Source organism: Egretta garzetta, unplaced genomic scaffold, assembly GCF_000687185.1.
Source record: "Egretta garzetta isolate BGI_Z169 unplaced genomic scaffold, ASM68718v1 scaffold233, whole genome shotgun sequence".
In the NCBI taxonomy this organism is placed as follows: Eukaryota; Metazoa; Chordata; class Aves; order Pelecaniformes; family Ardeidae; genus Egretta; species Egretta garzetta.
Window position 1 is genome coordinate 2,155,475 of NW_009259194.1, and position 5,569 is coordinate 2,161,043.

Below are 5,569 nucleotides of genomic sequence, written 5' to 3' on the forward strand. Positions count from 1 at the left end.
GGCTCGGTCTTGACTCCATTTAAATCCAGCCAAGAGTGTTAAATTGACACGTAAGTAGGTGAGTCAAGTGCTAACAGTCTCTTTCAGAACAAGCTGTAGATGTGTTGTGATTCTAATTTATTTCTTTATAACTCTCCTAATGGAATAAAATGTACAAGAGGGATATAAATACTTGGATGACTAACAAGGCGGCAGTGGGGTATAGTTTTAAGTGAAGTCTGCATCCCCAGAGGTAAATGACAATTGAAATTAAGGAAGCTGATTAGAAGGATGTTCTCACCTGATGGAAGGGGGTCTCCAGAGGACGGCGCTGAAGGGAATCGAGAGCAGTGCTCAGCCTCTGAGCTAGGCTCAGGTTTTCATTCTCTCCCCATTTCTGCTACCAATTCTGCTGTGCGCTTGTGGGAACGTTAATTATTTCCTCTTCTTTCACCCCTTCTGCTCCCCAGTGTGGTGATCTCTCTTCCTGTGGACACCAAGAATTCCCCCCCCGCCCCCCCATGTGAAGCATTACCCAGCCTTGGGAGCGAAGCTGCTTCAGATGGTTCCCAGGCAGAAACCTTGGGACAGACAGACATCCAGAGCACGAAGCACAAAATAAACTCGGTGTTATTTGCCGCCTGCTCTCTGAAAAGTACCATCGCGTAATGAAGTGAGCAGGTTTGAAGCCTAAGAATTTGCCTTGACACCAAGCAGAGTAACTTGAGAGGCTTGGCACAAGCGCCGTCTTTTGCAGTGATGATGAAGGATCTGACAGACCTTTGGGATTAACTGATGTGTGCAAAGTAATGGAACACCCGAGTGTCGGTTTTAGAGGTGATGACAAAACACAGACAACACCAAAAAAATTGTTCTTTGGGTGAAATAGATTTTTATTTCTTTGTGGATGGATGGATTAGGAAATAAGTCTTCCGAAGCATTTTCAGTATAGAAATTAGAACTTGATATTCTGCCCATAAAAAAATCTTTTCAAGAGGCTGACTTTCTACCTAACTGCTGGTTCTTAAAAATTCTTTATGGTCTCTAAGTCGTTTGTGCAAAATCCTGTCAGGTGTCACAGTGAAGAGCTGAAATGCTTCCTTTTTCTCTTCTTTTTTAAATAAGGTATCTCTCCTTTTTTGGCTTAAAGGTATGAGGAAGATGAAAATACAAATGTTCTAAGCCTTTGTATGGAGAACTATCTAATGAGGCAGCTTTACCTACAGCACTGAGAAGACTGGTCTGCGAATATAGGTTGAAAAAGCCTAAAATATGTGATTAGTGCTGATCTAGTGTATTTGATCTAGCCAAGAATCTTAATCTTCAGATACAAGGGCTAAGACCGATTGAGATATCGGTTTGTCTAGCCATAGCTTTGTCTGTTACGCTACTATAGCTGTAGCTGGTAAGTTCAGTTAACTCACTGATGATGTGTCCTAGAAATTCAGCAGAAAATGGCTTTAAGATCCTATAGATTTTGTGCTAATCCTAAAGCAGTGCCTTAGATTTGTGATGAAATAAATGAAGGCTTGAAGAATCTTTTTTCATATTTTAAATTCATTTTATTGCCAGCAAGGAACACCACATCTGAGACTTTATAGATTTTCTCTTAAGATTATCTTGACATGTTTTTAATTGCATTTTGTAATATCTTTTCTATATTAATGGGTGGAGGAAAGGTGAGCAAATGAGATTTTTAGCAGCTGTCTGTGCTATTTATGCGGGGGGGGAGTGTAATTGCGATTTGCAGTCCTGTTTGCTTAAAGAATAAAGGGGAAGATAAGAGGGACACTAAAAAAAATAATAAATGTGAGTTGAGTTGGATGGGACAGGGAACACATTTGTTATTTTTGGCCAATTTGGTGACCATCTAGCATCCTTTGGGGCATCACTGAGTTGGCAGTCAGGGGGTGAGGCCCATAAACCCCTTTGCCCTTCTGTTGCAGCAGCCCCAGGGCTGTTGAGGGCAGTGCCCTGCCCTGCTGTGAAGGGGTGGCAGGCCGGGAGGTCCGGGCTCCGGGGCTCTGCTCAAGGCTCTGCCCTGGGCTGGGCTCTGGAAGCGCTGTGGTCTCCCTGTGTTCATTTACACACCTCTATTCCTACGATTGAGCAATTGCAAATTAGCATGAACTACGTGCAAGGTTGCCCTGTCCTGACTTCACGATCTGACGCGTCGTTAGCGTATGCTGTCCCGCTGACTACATATACAAGCAAGCATGAAATGTGTAGCTGCCTATAGATGTAGAAAAGCGCTTGTGAAAATCTGGCTGATCTCACCTGAAGTAGGGCGATGTGAAAAGCATCCCTTGCAGAAGAGAGATGCTATGGCCAAAGCTTCACTGGAGCTCCACACACAGGTTAAATGAGCCTTGGATCCCCTCCTCGTGTCTGTGCAGCCAGCACAGGCTGCAGCATTGCCTTTCATCGGCACGGTAAGGTAGATCACGGCCACGTTTGCTCTTCCCTCCTCCCAGCTGCAGCGTGTTATTGCCAGGGCTCGGACTCTGCCGTGGCTGAGATGTGAGAAGGTCTTTCCTCCTCCGCTCTCCAGACACACTGAACTTGAGGATGGAAAGAAATGGTCATGGGAAGGGCTATTAAAGAGCAAGCCCCGTAGCTATTGAAGCAGGAAGATGTTTAGGTAGCTGAAGTCAACTGAAGTTAGATCAGGCCTTGGCATCGGAGCTTTTTATTTATACCTCCTTGTAGGCTCCGAGAGCTTGTGGCTGAATGAAACTTCCTTGACTTTTCGCTACGAAATGTGATTTCTGTGTCTGGCTTTCAGTACTCTCCGTGTGAATAGTAGAACTTTCTGTTCTTCAGAGGGCCTAAAAATAGAGGGAAAAGGTGTTATTTGGGGTTGACATGAAGCAAATCATTTATTTTGGGATGTTTCTGTAGTTCCGTTCACAGGTTTGTTTGGGAAAGGTAGGGGTTGTCAGAGTTGTCTTTTAATAGCTTTTAAAGTAGTTCTAGCTGAGTCCCGGTGTTTGCTCCCCAGGTACGAGGTGTTTGCTCCCCAGGTACGAGGTGTTTGCTCCCCAGGTACGAGGTGTTTGCTGTAGACTGCACCGCACCTTGCTCGAGGGAATATGCATTTAAACTCCTCAGCTTTGCTGTTTAGGTTATTGCCGCCGTACATGAATTCTTTACAAGAAGCTTGTGTATTATCCAGGAGCGCTTGTTCTGTTAGTTAGCACTGTCAAAGGAGAGTGGATGGGCATAATTACTAAGGAGTTCTGGACTGGTGAAGTGGATAATGAAAAGTGCTACTGACATAGTCTTTGCATGCCATTAAAAAAAATTAAGATAATGATTCAACACCCAGCTTTCTCACCTGTACCATTGTTAGCAGCTCTTGGCTCTCCAGTGTGTGTGTGTGTGTATATATATATGTATTTTATATATATATAGTCTATGTGTATTTTATATATATATAATATGTGTATTTTATATATATATAATATGTGTATTTTATATATATATAATATGTGTATTTTTATATATATATATTATATATATGTATTTTATATATATTAAGAAAAAACACACCCCGTTGCGCAGTTGCAGAATAACATGCCCTCAAGGGAAGATTTCCTCCTGGCATCAATTAAAACTAGAGGCTGGCTTGTTCCTTAGAATAAGGAGTTTTGTGATTTCTGAAAGTCTTGTTAGGTTGTTTGGGGGCGGGGGGAGGAGGGGGGCGTTATAGGGAACAGTTCTGGGTGGGTTGGGTCGCCCTATAAATGCCCGCTCCTTTCGTGACGTTGGCTCAACTCTTATCCTGAAGTGATATCCTAAAGCTGTGGGATTTGCTGTAGTTTACCAAGTGCCCTATGCTAGTGCCCAGGGTATTTTCAAGCAAATCACATTCATCCAAGGGTAAAGGCTATTTCTCAGCCACTTCATAAAGTTCTTAACAGTCTGGACCCGCTGCACTTACGGGGAAGGGATGACACACTTGGTACCTGCTTTCAATTTTGCCTGTTAATGGAAAGAAAATGAAAGGGTTTATTTCAGAAGCAAGCTCCTCCGTGCTTTATGTCAGAAAACCATTTATTTTTTAATGATGCTAAAAATTTCCAACTTACATAGTAGCCAGTGGATAACTTCCACTCTTGGAACATTAAAAATTGAACGACTATTTGGAAGTTATTTGGTCCAGAGTTAATGACACCTTTGCTGTTGACTTCTGTGGAGATGGATGCAATCATGTAGGCGATAAAAAAAAAAAATCCCAGAGCCCAGTAAGAAATCACGGCTTACCTCAGAATTGCCTTTGGATAGGACAAGACCTTCTCTCATGTTAATCAACTTAATTTACACCGAGAACTTGATTTATAGACTAGGTGAGACTTTTTTCCCCTCTAACTTTAAAAACTCAGCAGAATTCTTCATTAAATCCTGCGAGGAGGTTCAAAACACTTAAAAATGCATGATTAATTTCTCTCCTGTTCTGTAGGGCTTTTACTAAATTGTTCATCCTTGACTAGGATGTCCTGGGAGACTGGTGACAGAATTACTCAGAAAATTTCATATTCAGGGAGATTTTATGCTGCATATCTTCCTGCTATGAAACACTGCTCAGAGAATGATGATAAGGAGGGAAAATTGCACAGGGAGTGTTACACTGCAAACATCTTTTCACTGCTAATGTGATTAAATGCATTTTGTAATAGTTGATGAAGATCCATTGCAATCTACCAAATTCTGAAAATGAGCAGGTATATGGATTAATATGACCAACAAATTGAAATCCAGAATATTACCTTGTAAAACATCCGTTGTTTGAACTACTCTAGCTTAGCTGTCATCATCGAAGCTGCAAATAGATGAGGCTCTGGACTGATCTTTCTTCCCATGAAATAAGTGTTGGATTTGATGACTAATTGCGCACAGACGATCGGTTTAGCTTAGCGAGCAGATATTTGCCTAATAATTCCTTTAGTTTCTGCATTTAGTGGTTTCCGGTGATGGTAATGAATGCAAGTGCTAAGTAGGTTACTGCTGTGGTCCCATGTGGGCCCCATGTGGACTCGGATGAGCAAACTCTCCCTCGCCCCCGTTGCTTCGTTGTGTCAGCAGCACGGTTAGCAAGGTAGAGAAGTTTGCTTTATGGTAACGGGCTCTCACCGTGGGATCAGCTGAATCACGGAGGAGCTTGGAGCCTTTTCGTGTTCACCTGTTGAAAGCTGTGTTTAATTAAGACCAAAACCCACAAACTTACCCCAAAACATAAGCAACTTATGAACCCTTATGAAGACAAAACACATTCTCTTTTCTTCCCAGTCACTAAATCTTATTGCTGTCCATCTCTGCAGACCCGCATCCAGTGTTCTACCTGAAGAACAGATTTCATAGAATCATAGAATTGTTTAGGTTGGAAAAGGCCTTTATGGTCATCAAGTCCAACCGTTAACCTAGCCCTGCCATCCCACCACTAAACCCTGCCCTAAGCAGGTTCCTAAGTCTTGTTCTGTCCCTACCAGTCCTCTCCTTATTTTCAGTTCAAGGCAGAAAGGCAAGGTGAAGTGTTTTCAGTAGGGCTGGGTTCTTACAGCTCTCTTGCCTCTCTATAAATCCCAACCTC